The sequence below is a fragment of the Pleurodeles waltl genome, chromosome 3_1 (assembly GCF_031143425.1).
Source record: "Pleurodeles waltl isolate 20211129_DDA chromosome 3_1, aPleWal1.hap1.20221129, whole genome shotgun sequence".
Taxonomy (NCBI): domain Eukaryota; kingdom Metazoa; phylum Chordata; class Amphibia; order Caudata; family Salamandridae; genus Pleurodeles; species Pleurodeles waltl.
The window spans coordinates 1,772,184,834-1,772,199,026 of NC_090440.1; positions in this window are offsets into that span (position 1 = coordinate 1,772,184,834).

Here is a 14,193-nt window from a genome sequence, read left to right on the forward strand (position 1 = left end):
GAACAAACTGCTGGCTGTGAAATTCTCAGGTATGAGTGAAGTAAGCATGCTCACTACACTTACAGATGAGAGCATTTTTCCAGTCATAATTTGGGATCATTTGTGAGAGATCCACAAGCCTAACTGTATATTTGATTATAATAACTACATTGGTAGAGTTGACAAAACTGGCCAGCTATTTCAACCATTTGATGCAGCTTGTAGAACTCTCTGAGAGTACAAAAAGTTGCCTCAAGTAGGGTTATAATGATTCTTCTAGATATTGAAAAAGAATTCAATTAGGTTTCTTGGGTATTTCTTTTGACAACTGTGGGTGTTGTGGGCTTTGGTGATAGGTATGCGAATTGTGTCAAAATTCTTTATTGAAATCCAATTGCTAAGATGGTTCTGGATGGGTATAATTCCCTCTTACTGTTTGCTTTGCATGCAGAACCTTATTTAAGAATACTTGATAATAACTGTTTTATTCAACTAGTTGCATTAAATGTAGTGGAAATAAAAATTAGTGGCTATGCAGATGACGTGGCCGTAGTATTCATCGGATCATGCCCTAGACATTAATCAAATCTCACTAGAGCTGAGCGTTTTACTGTGATCGCTGGGTATAAGTTGAATTTATCTAAAACACAGACTGTACTTAACTTTGAGACAGACAAAACAGTATTTGGTGAAGTAACTGTAGCTACATATTTAGAAGTCAAGATTCATTGCAAGTAAAATAGAGTAGATTCTAGAATTGAATAAAGAACTGCTTTTGTGCACGTGTATAGCTAAATGAAGATTTGGAGCAGTCTTCCGATAAGTACAGCCAGGCACAGTAATATTGTTATAATTAAAATTCTCCCCAAATTCTTCTACCTTTTCAAGCTATTCCACTTCGTGTCTCTTATTCTTTTTTTAAGCGACTGGATGGGCCTATTTGCAGCTTCATCTGGTGGTATAAACGAGCCACGCAAGATATACAATTTATTAAGCTCCCTTTTACTGGCAGGATTTTTACTATTTCGGGGCTGCATTTGGTTCCTGCATCAGGAATGCTAACTAATCACACCCCTGATTCATATATCCAAGAAAATGGCTATGTGGGCAGATTGGAACTTTCTTTCATGTAAACTCTCTGTCCAAACTATTTTAAGTGAGGGTGTTTCAAGACTATCAAAGACATCTGTAAGATATGGGGTGAAATGTGTTCTAAATTTTCACGACTTTGGGTCCCCTTATTAACCCCTCTTTGTGTTAATCCTAATATCCCTTCTATCTTTCACGATTCAGCGGCCAGAATATGGTGTGAAAACTACTGGGCAGTTATACGATAACCATGGGCTATGTACCTTTGCTGCGCTGCAAAACGTATATGACGTCCCAAAACAGTCATTCTCTAAGTATCTTCAAAGTTATAACTATTTGTTACATAACCTCACATACACAACACTTCTAGTGATCTTAATATACTGGCTTATGTCTATACAACAGAGGGAAGGTTGATGATGAGATAATTTTATAGATTTACGAGTACTCAGAAAGGATGATCTGGTTCGTCCTGCAAGTTAAGTGGACTATCTGGACCTGTCAGACTGTACAACCAGAAGATATTTCAGATGCTTTTGATATCATAAACTCATCTGTTGTTTCTATTAGTTTTAAGCTTCAGCAACATAAAACCCTTTACATGAACTGCTTTTGCGCTCATGTATAGCTAAATGAAGAGTTGGAGTCGTCTTTCAATAAGTATAGTCAGTCACTGTAATATTGTTAAAATGAATAATCTCCACAAATTCTTCTACCTTTTCGAACTATTCTACTTTTTGTCCCTGATTCTTTCTTTCTTTCTTTAAGTTACTGGATAGGACTATTAGCATCTTTACCTGGTGGTATAAACGAGCCAGGCGAGCTATTCGATCTATTAAGCTCCTTTTTACTGAGATGATTGATAAGTGGGAAGTCAATAATACTAACAGTATGCACTACTGCCCAAAGTGTGGGCTGCAAGCAGCTGATATTGTGCGTCCACATTTGAACATGTACTGGACTGACTATGTTTCTGTCCCGGGGTCTTGGTTTTGATGTACTTAATCCACAAAGGAAATCATGTTGGCACACAAATCTGAGGAAGTGGATTAGCAGCATATGCCCTAAGGTGTGTGATTAGTAGGCACTTTTTTTGTCAGGTATATGAGCTTGAGGCGTGAGTGGTAATAAGGGGTACAAATACCTCAATTATGCTTGGGCAACTGTACTCACTTCATGATTTATGCTTCTGTTCTTGATTGCTTGTTTCATATCTTTGCAATTACTTAATTATCTGCACTCTATAACCCTGAGTACTGTTTTGTATCATGTCGGTTGTTTACTAATTAATCTGTTTGAAAATCAAAATGCAATACATTTTGTGATCATATTAAATAAATAAATAAAAAGAAATGTCAGTGCATTGATACATAACTTCCATGGTTTATTAGATTAATCACTACACAGCCTTTTAAATTGTTCCTACTAATTTGTTAAATCTTTTTCAATAGTACTGGAATCTGCGAGGACCTACAAAATTCCCACCACCCAGCAGTCTCACAATTCTCAAAATCAAAATGGTACCCATCTTCAACTTAAATGACCTGCAGCTATAATAAGAGCTGTACCTATAACTGGCAAGTGAAGGAATTAGAAAAATTAATGAAAATATGATAAATTAACTGAATATGTTCCTTAAAGTAGCTCTACCAACTTTAAAGTCCACTTTCGCATCAGAAACAAGGCAGTATTGTGTTGGCATGGACTGATTTCCAGGTGGCCACCATGCATAGGTCTATGAGAAAAATATTTCTAAACCAAGCTATGCTGGTTGCCTTGTCCCGTAGATGAGGAGGCTATAGTTTTTCGTGGCAGGGGCCTGTTACCTAATTGATGCATATGAAAGCAATGATCCAACTAAACATGGATTGACAGAATATAGGCAGACCTTGGCGAAAATCACCAAAGTTCATAAGCAATTGGTTAGATTTATTTATGATTTAGTCTGGTCAAGATGGGAAAAATCACCTTTGTAACATACTTTGAGTGTGAAGAAGGCTCTGCTGGACACAATAGTTTGGAAAAGAAAACCAGCATGGTAATAGACTGGTCAAAGTGGAATTCTGGTACTAATTCTGGACGAAGGGAAGAAAGAGTTCCCATAACTACTATGTTTGAGGGGAAGACAGTGTAAGACTCAACATCTGAAAGGGCTTCAATCTCACTCACGCTACACACTGACATTATAGCTATTAGAAAAGTGGTCTTCCAAGAAAATAAGCTGCAATGAAATTGTGTGAATTGCTTCAAATGAAAGACCCATTAATTTAAAAAATAAATAAAAACAGATTAATATGGTATCCTAATTGGGGGAGGAAGAGACTTTCTTTAGGCCTTCTAAGAAAATCTTAGATTACAAGAACTTTGTAGGCAAAAGTGGTCTGATTTTGATTTTTCTTATGAGCTGTGTTATCAGGAAGGTGGACCTTTTTTAGGAGGTTTGGTGCTGCACCTTCACAGTAGAAGAACTTTTCCCCAGTCAATTTCAACAAGCATGGTTCTACAGAGAAAGCAGTCCTGGTGATGCCCTCGGCTGCAACTCTACATAATTACCAAAACCATATCTTAAGGTGCCTCTAAAAAAAAGTTTGGTATTGATACAACTCTAACAGGACCATCCTCAAAGGTGACGCTGGGATGTAGATTGATCTTGAGTCTTCACTTTCTGAATGTGGTAGGAGTGTGAAAACATTAGCTATCTGAGACACCTGTGCCTTTTTTGGAATGTGTGGCAAATCCTTTAGGTCAATATAGCATGTGAGGTGAAATATGACAGGCTGTGGTTCTCGAGGAGTCAATGGCATCTTCCATATTGGTGACATTTGTTGGTTGTGATACCATATTGGTGACATTGATGCTGGCTGTGATACCATCCTTGGAGGTGGAAGAGCATTTAAAGGGTTTAATTGGGTCTGTTCTGGATCCTCAGCACAAATGATGCTTTGTGGCAGGCACAGATGTTGTGTGGATGGTTGCTTTGTGTGTTCTTCGGTTATTGTGGTGGAAACAACATCAAGAATCTCAACATTGATCTAGGGCAATGCTGAGTAGTGTGATGGCATTTGACACCAATGATTGTTGGGAGAACTTCGAATGGAAGGCCTGTGTTGAGTCAATGGTGAAGGGGACACCGCTCAGTACCTAGAATGCGTCCATGATGATGACGTCTCACTGTCAATTACAAGCTTGCCTGTGACCAAAAGCTGGTCAGACCAGAGCCTTTGAAGGCAATGTCATAGCCTTCGACAGTGGTCAGGAGTGCAGGCAAGAATTTTCCTGTCTTATTTTCTGTGGCGCTCTCTCAGTGGGAGTCCTTAGGACTTGGTGATACCTTGTCCCTAAAGGCTACATGAACTTTCTAAAGTTTTTTTTATTATTATTCTCTTGCCCATAGATCTTCCAGCTTGTCTCAGAGTTGTTTCCTTTCTTGGTTCTTCAAAGTGTTTTTGCACAAAACGGGCATCCCTTCACTGAGAGGCAAACCACACACACTTTAGGAGTCAATCTTTATTGTGACAAATACTAAAACTGTTACAATAAGCTAAAAGACAAATACAGTTACAGAATTGTAGAAATGGTGTCTCTCTTTGGCAGTGGTTTACACCCTGTCCAAGTAGGGACCCTCACTCTAGTCAGGGTAAGGGAGTTATACAGATAAGACACCCCCTGCTCATCCCCTTGGTAGCTTGGCATGAGCAATCAGGCTTATCTCAGAAGCAGTGTGTAAAGTATTTGTGTGTGTATATGTATGTATGTGTGTGTGTGTATATATATATATATATATATATATATGGAAAATGTCACTTACCCAGTGTAGATCTGTTCGTGGCATGAGACGTTGCAGATTCACATGCTGTGCACATCCCGCCATCTAGTGTTGGGCTCAGAGAGTTACAAGTTGATTTTCTTCGAAGAAGTCTTTTCGAGTCACGAGATCGAGAGACTCCTCCCCTTTCGGCTCCATTGCGCATGGGCGTCGACTCCATCTTAGATTGTTTTCCCCGCAGAGGGTGAGGTAGGAGTTGTGTATATAGTAATAGTGCCCATGCAATGGAGTAAATATGTATGTACATAATGTGGTTAAAAGTGATATATTTACAAATTTACAAATGTTCAAGACCAATTTTTCTCAACTTAAAACTGCTACAGGCTCCCGGGGAGGTGGGAGGGCGCATGTGAATCTGCAGCGTCTCATACCACGAACAGATGTACACTGGGTAAGTGACATTTTCTGTTCGATGGAATGTGTAGCTGCAGATACACATGCTGTGCATAGACTAGTAAGCAGTTATCTCCCCAAAAGCGGTGGTTCAGCCTGTAGGAGTTGAAGTTGTTTGAAATAAAGTCCGTAACACTGCTTGTCCTACTGTGGCTTGCTGTGTTGTTAACACATCCACGCAGTAATGCTTGGTAAATGTATGAGGCGTAGACCATGTGGCTGCCTTACAGATTTCCGTCATTGGTATGTTTCCTAGAAAGGCCATGGTAGCACCTTTCTTTCTAGTTGAGTGTGCCTTTGGTGTAATATGCAGTTCTCTTTTTGCTTTTATATAACAGGTTTGAATACATTTAACTATCCATCTGGCAATACCTTGTTTGGATATTGGATTCCCTGTATGAGGTTTTTGGAAAGCAACAAAATTGTTTTGTTTTGCAAATTTGTTTTGTTCTATCAATGTAGTACATTAGCGCCCTTTTGATGTCTAATGTATGTAATGCTCTCTTAGCTACAGAATCTGGTTCTGGAAAGAACACTGGGAGTTCCACTGTTTGATTTAAGTGGAACGGTGATATGACCTTAGGTAAGAATTTTGGATTTGTTCGTAGAACTACTTTATGCATGTGTATTTGAATAAAGGGTTCTTGTATGGTAAAGGCTCGTATTTCACTTACTCTTCTGAGAGATGTGATAGCTATTAGAAATGCTACTTTCCATGTTACGTATTGTATCTCACATGAGTGCATGGGTTCAAAAGGTGGACCCATGAGTCGTGTTAATACAATGTTAAGGTTCCACAAAGGAACTGGTGGTGTTCTTGGTGGGATAATTCTTTTCAGACCCTCCATAAATGCTTTTATAACTGGGATTCTGAATAATGAAGTTGAGTGCGTAATTTGCAGATAACCTGAAATTGCAGTGAGATGTATTTTAATGGATGAAAAAGCTAACTTTGACTTTTGTAAGTGTAGTAGGTAGCTTACGATGTTTTTAGCAGATGCGTGTAATGGTTGAATTTTATTATTTATGGCAGTAATAAACAAATCTTTTCCACTTATTTGCGTAGCAATGTCTTGTGGTTGGTTTTCTAGCTTGTTTTATGACCTCCATACATTCTTGTGTAAGGTCTAGGTGTCCGAATTCTAAGATTTCAGGAGCCAAATTGCTAGATTCAGCAATGCTGGATTTGGGTGTCTGATCTGTTGTTTGTGTTGAGTTAGCAGATCTGGTCTGTTTGGCAGCTTGATATGAGGTACTACTGAGAGGTCTAGTAGTGTTGTGTACCAAGGTTGTCGTGCCCAAGTTGGTGCTATTAGTATGAGTTTGAGTTTGTTTTGACTCAATTTGTTTACTAGATATGGAAGAAGTGGGAGAGGGGGAAAAGCGTATGCAAATATCCCTGACCAACTCAACCATAACGCATTGCCTTGAGAGTGAGCCTGTGGGTACCTGGATGCAACGTTTTGGCATTTTGCGTTTTCTTTTGTTGCAAATAGGTCTATTTGCGGTGTTCCCTATCTTTGGAATTAAGTCTTTAGTATTTGGGGATGAAATTCCCATTCGTGGATCTGTTGGTGATCCCGAGAGAGATTGTCGGCTAACTGGTTTTGAATTCCTGGTATGAACTGCGCAATTAGGCGAATGTGGTTGTGAATCGCCCAATGCCATATCTTTTGTGCTAAGAGACACAACTGTGTTGAGTGTGTCCCTCCCTGTTTGTTCAGATAATACATTGTTGTCATGTTGTCTGTTTTGACATGAATGTGTTTGTGGGTTATTATAGGTTGAAATGCTTTCAACGCTGGAAATACTGCTAGTAGTTCTAAGTGATTTATATGAAGCTGTCTCTGCTGAGTGTCCCATTGTCCTTGGATGCTGTGTTGGTTGAGGTGTGCTCCCCACCCTATCATGGAAGCATCTGTTGTGATTACGTATTGAGGCACTGGGTCTTGAAAAGGCCGCCCTCTGTTTAAGTTTATAGTGTTCCACCATTGAAGCGAGGTGTATGTTTGGCGGTCTATCAACACTAGATCTTGAAGTTGACCCTGTGCTTGTGACCATTGTGATGCTAGGCACTGCTGTAAGGGCCGCATGTGTAATCTTGCGTTTGGGACAATGGCTATGCATGAGGACATCATGCCTAGTAGCTTCATCACAAATTTTACCTGGAACTTTTGTTTTGGGTGCATGGCTTGTATTACGTTTTGGAATGCCTGTACCCTTTGTGGACTGGGAGTGGCAATCCCTTTTGTTGTGTTGATTGTTGCTCCTAATTACTGTTGTATTTGACACGGCTGTAGGTGTGATTTGTTGTAGTTGAGTGAGAAACCTAGCTTGTGAAGGGTTTCTATGACATACTTTGTGTGTTGTGAACACCGTTCTTGCGTATTGGTTTTGATTAACCAATCGTCTAGGTACGGCAACACATGTATTTGCTGCCTTCTGATATGGGCTGCCACTACGGCCAGGCATTTTGTAAAAACTCTTGGCGCTGTTGTTATTCCGAATGGCAACACTTTGAACTGGTAATGTACCCCTTGGATTACAAACCTTAAGTACTTTCTGTGAGAAGGATGTATAGGTATATGGAAATACGCATCCTTGAGGTCTAGTGTTGTCATGTAGTCTTGTTGTTTGAGCAATGGGATCACGTCTTGCAGTGTCACCATGTGAAAGTGATCTGATTTGATGTAGATGTTTAATGTTCTGAGATCTAGGATAGGTCTTAGAGTTTTGTCTTTTTTGGGTATGAGAAAGTACAGGGAGTAAACTCCTGTTCCTTTCTGATGAATTGGTACTAGCTCTATTGCATATTTTTGCAACAACGCTTGGACCTCTAGTTGTAATAGATCCATGTGTTGTTTGGACATGTTGTGTTTTTTTGGTGGGACATTTGGAGGGAATTGTAGAAATTCTATGCAATAACCATGTTGGATAATGGCTAAGACCCACATGTCTGTTATTTCCTCCCAGTTTTTGTAAAAATTGGTTAGTCTCCCCCACTGGTGTTATGTGTTGGGGATTTGTGACGCTGAAGTCACTGTTTATTTTGCGGTGTTTTGGGACTCTGGAACTTCCCTCTATTTTTGGGGAATTGTCCCCCTCTGTATTGTCCACAAAAACTTCCCCTCTGATATTGACTCTGGTAAGTGGGTCTTGTTTGTGAGGTTGAGGGTTCTGTGCTCTGTCCCCGAAACCCTCCTCTAAACTGTCATTTACGAAATGTGCCTCTGTTCTGTGGGGAGTAGATTGCGCCCATGGCTTTGGCCATATCTGTGTCCTTTTTAAGTTTTTCGATAGCAGTGTCCACCTCCGGCCCAAACAACTGCTGTCCGTTAAAAGGCATATTCAGCACCGCTTGTTGAATTTCCGGCTTGAATCCTGAGGTGCGTAGCCATGCGTGTCTCCGTATGGTGACTGCTGTATTTACAGTCCTAGCAGCTGTGTCTGCTGCATCCATTGCTGACCGTATCTGATTGTTAGAGATACTCTGGCCTTCTTCCACCACTTGTTGTGCTCTCTTTTGGAACTCTTTGGGTAGGTGTTCTATGAAATGTTGCATTTCGTCCCAATGAGCCCTATCATATATAGCCAACAAGGCCTGTGAGTTGGCAATGCACCATTGGTTGGCTGCCTGTGCCGTGACCCTTTTCCCTGCTGAGTCGAACTTGCGACTTTCCTTGTCTGGTGGTGGTCCATCTCCCGAGGTGTGTGAGTTTGCCCTTTTGCAAGCTGCCCCTACTACCACTGAGTCTGGTGTTAATTGCTGCGTGATGTACACAGGGTCTGTTGGTGGCGGTTTGTACTTTTTCTCCACCCTTGGATTAATGGCCCTGCATTTCACAGGCTCCTGAAACACTTGTTTAGAGTGTTTCAGCATTCCCGGTAACATAGGGAGACTTTGGTACTGGCTATGTGTGGCCGACAGTGTATTAAACAGAAAGTCATCCTCTATTGGTTCTGCGTGCAGGGTGACATTGTGAAACGCAGCTGCTCTTGACACCACCTGTGTGTAGGCAGTACTGTCCTCAGGTGGTGACGGTCTCGCTGGATAACAGTCGGGACTGTTATCTGATACAGGCGCATCATAAAGATCCCATGCGTCAGGATCATCCTGACTCATTCCTGTATGAGTTGGAGACTGCATCATTGGTGGAGTGGCTACCGGTGATGGTTGTGGTGAGCGTTGTGGTGATGGTGGCGGAGTTATTTGTTTTGCCACCTTTGCTTGTGGTTGCTTGTCTTTTTCTTGGACGGAAAGTTTCCTTTTAATTCGGATTGGAGGGAGAGTACTGATATTTCCTGTGTCCTTCTGAATGTGGAGCCTTCTTTGAGTGTAATCTGGCTCCCCTGCCTCTAGCTCCTGTCCGAATCTGTGTCCTTGCGTCTGTGAGGACAGGCCCTGTTCCTCGGTGTAGGAACTTGGTTTCGGCTCCGAGGCCGGATGTTTCGGTATCAAAACCTTTTCGACTGTCTTTTTCGGCTCCGAAGACACTTTTTTGCCTTTCGGAGTTCCGATCTCTCGGTGCCGACTCATTTCGGTGCCGCCCTCTCTGTGTCGAGATTGCTCTGACCCGGTGTCTCGGGGTCGAGTCTGTTCTGTGCTGGTATCTCGACCGGAGTCGGATGACTTCGACACATGCGTGCCCTTTTTCGGTGCCGATGGTCGGTCACCTAATTATCGGGTTAAGCCATGGCCTGTTGGCGGTGGCGTCCCCTGGGCTTTAGTGAATTTTCCGTGAGTTTTGGGCAGTGACGTCTTACTCATGGTTCTAGGCGTCTGTTCGGGATCGACCTCGTCCGAGTCCGAATCCGCAATGGAGAAGGTTTCTTCTTCTTCCAAGTGTTGTTGTCCTGCCGGCGCCGATGCCATTTGTAGTCTTCTTGCTCTTCGGTCTCTTAGCGTTTTCCTCGACCAAAACGCTCAACAGGCCTCGCAGGTATCCTCTTTGTGTTCGGGAGACAAACACAAATTACAGACCAGATGCTGATCTGTGTAAGGATACTTGTTGTGACATTTGGGGCAGAAGCGGAATGGGGTCCGTTCCATTAGCCTTGAAGACGCACGAGGTTGGGCCGACCAGGCCCCGCAGGGGAATCGAAAACCCCGAAGGGCCACCGGAGCTCTTCAAAATTCGGTGTTGATCTGTTGTAACTAACCCGATACCGAACACAAACAATACCGTCGAATTTTCCGAGATTTAACTAACTTTCCGAACCGAAACACGGAGCGAAGAGGAACACGTCCGAACCAGATGGCGGAAAGAAAACAATCTGAGATGGAGTCGACGCCCATGCGCAATGGAGAAGAAAGGGGAGGAGTCCCTCGATCTCGTGACTCGAAAAGACTTCTTCGAAGAAAAACAACTTGTAACACTCCGAGCCCAACACTAGATGGCGGGATGTGCACAGCATGTGTATCTGCAGCTACACATGCCATTGAACATATATATATATATATATATATATATATATATTACATGCACACACACCTGTTTAGAAAAAGATCCAATATTTATCCGAGTAAAACAAGACCTAAACGACAACAATCCAACATACACAAGTAAAGATACGAATTTTCAAAGATTAGTGTAGCACTTATAAACACAACAGCTCCCTCTATGGCTATCACGGTGTCTTGACGGAGTCACGTCCAACATTCCAATGCCACAAGGTAGTGTATCAGGAGTCCGTGTGACTCCATGACTAGCCTGCACTCTGACGTCACTCTGGAGTTGATGTGCTTGGTTTCTTCTTGGTTGCACCAGAGCTCACTTCCAAGGGGACATGGAATGAATTTGACACCACTTGGAGAGTCAGAACTCCCAGCAAGAGAACCCAGGCACTGGCAGGTAAAGTATTTGATGGCACGGGGCTTCTTAACAGGAGGCAAGTTCAGTTCAAGCCCTTGGAGAACCTTGGAAAGCATGATGTAGAAAGCAAAGTCCAGTCCTTTCACTCCCAGGAGAAAAGCAGCAGGCCAGCACAGCAAAGCAACAGGCAGAGTGGCAGTCCCTCCCACAGCATCCAGCTCTCCTTCCTGGCAGAATGTCATCAGTCCAGAAATGTTCTATGTGGTATAAGAGGTCCAGTACGTATACCCATTCTTTCTTTGAAGTAGGCAATCTTCAAAGAGAAGCCTTTCCCTGCCCTGGCCCAGGCATATTCCAGGCGACTGGAGACTTCTTTGTGTAAGGACAGGCACAGCATTATTGAGGTGCAAGTATAATCTCTTCCCTCCACTCTATATCAGGAAGACCGATCAGGATATGCAGGACACACCTCAGCTCCCTTTGTGTGACTGTCTAGAGTGAATGTACAAACATCCCAACTGTCATCCTGACCCAGACGTGTATTACAGACAGGCAGAGGCAAGGTATGGTTAAGTAAGAAAATGCCCACTTTATAGAATTGGCATTTTCAAACCTACAATTCAAAAAACAACTTCACCCAAAGATGTGTTTTTAAACTGTGACAGCAGAAACCCCAAACTCCATTTCTCTAGCTTCTCCCAATGAGAAATTACACTTAAAAGATATTTCAAGGCAATTCCCATGTTACCCTGTGGGAGATACAGGCCTTGTAATAGTGAAAACTGAATTTAGCAGTATTTCAGGACATGTTAAACACACCATTACATGTCCTACCTTTAAATACCCTGAACCCTTCCCATGGTGTAACCTTGTGCAAAAAAAAGGAGAAGACCCAATAACCCTAACCTGACCTGGGTACATAAACTATATATAAACAAAGGAATGGTCTAAAGGCAGGGATAGATTAAATATCTATTTTAGAAAAACAGTGCTCAATACTGTCTTCATGGATTATTTACTTTCCAATATTTATTACAACTAAATATATGCAAGGCAAATAATGACTCACTAGTGAATCATACAAAATACCAAATATTTACAACAAACAACATTACACACATGAAATCAAATTCACATTTTCTTTACATGGTTCAACTCAGGCCAGCATCTAGCTGCTCAAAGCTTCGAGACTGACCGTACCGTCAGTAGAGGGTTGTGCCCAACAACCTTTCTTTATAAGAAACTGGTGGTCACACTTTCAAAATTATGATTGTAATCCACTCTATTGCGATGATTGATAGTTCCCGTACAAGCAACTGTCAAATACCTATCTGAATTTCTTTGAGGTATTTTGTAGTGCATATAAAATGATTTTTTTATAATGTTGACTTCAATCAGAGAACACAATCTCGCCTGTATATCTGTCAACGCGTTTCGGCCTCTTCAATCGGGGCCTCATCAGGACTATTGAGGGGGCAACGTCGCCTCTACAAGAATTAAAAACAGGGAGACTAACTAAAAATGTATTTACACAATGACTAGCGGAAGAGAGCTATACTATGTACATCAGTGCTGGATTATCACCACTGAATCCCTGTGCACAAAACTGTTAATTACAGTGGGGCACCCAAAAATACTCCAATCTAATGTCTAAGGCACCGAAATTGTGTCCATCAATATAGATCTAAACCTCTTAAAATATCAACCTGTGTTACGTACAAGCATGCACATGAAAATACTGTCAGAAGACAAACTCTAATAAATACCTTTTAACGGTAATGCCTATTTTCTCCGTCGAAAGGCACTGCGTATTATCAAATTCCGGTGCTAAAAGAAAACGCAAGTCCCTCATTACCATGTGTTGGAATACCAATTAATGGAAAGTGCTGAGGGCTTATCAAAATCAAGACCCACTGTGCCTCACCGGGAAGCACTCCGTGCCTCTTTACATAGATCGTGCGCACGTCCGTGACGCTAACAATCAGGGCGGGCTGCCAAAATAGAAGCATAATACGACTCAAACAGGGAACAACTACTAAATCGTCAAGTAAACATAGTCCTATACCGGCTATGTCCAGAACTTACTTAATTACTTTGCGTGACTTCAGCTCCTAGCGGAGATTCCGGAGTGGGTGCTCCTCACCCAGCGGTACAGTAAAACTTCCTCTTCCGTCTCTACCTTGCCCGTGTTTAACCTCGTCTTAGCTGAGGCGTCATATCTTCTCAATCGAGTGCCGCGCACAGTGACTCACGTTTATTTAAAACTTGCCGACTGCTAAACCGGCGAGTTTAAGTTTGTGCAAGGGGCTGAACGGCGGCCATCTTAAGGCGACCAGATATGGATCTCTAGGCTCACTTTATATAATCCTGCTCACCAATCAATACAGTTGGCTCACTGCTCTAAATATATATTTGAGCAGGGCATACTTGATGTGTCACATTATTTCGTATCATTAAATAGTGCCTTTAAATCAGCATAAAAAGCTATACATATATATAAATATATATATATATATATGTAAACACCCCACATTTCAATTGAAGCAATACAGTATATCACAATTTCCCCACATTCAAAACCTCAATCTCTTCAGTCCGATGTCTCCCAAATATATAACATTTCTTTGACACAAAAATGGTTACATCAACTTTGTTGATAAAGGACATACTGAGGTGAAAGCCATCTGTAATTAAATACATACTATAAGGTATTTGTACATGTTACAAAGTCTCTTTTCTACATCAAAATCATTAGAACACTTGGTGCTCCCACCGGAGTTTTCACCATCATCTAATCAATGTCCAAGTTTCGTCAGTATCATTTAGCCCATCCCGGGCTGTTTGATATTTTTCTATTAATCTGGCCTCCAATTTCAGAAGTTTATTTGTTGTTGGCAATCCATCTGATTTGGGTTGAACCACAGCCAGTACTGTCCATCGAATGTCTTCTGCCTTGTGTTTGCACTCCATGAAATGTTCCACCAGGGGGGCTCCCTTTATAGCACATTTAATTCTTGACCGGTGTTGCAGAATGCAGGTTTTAACCGGTTGTGAAGTTTGTCCTATATAGGCTTTATCACAAGGGCATTTTAT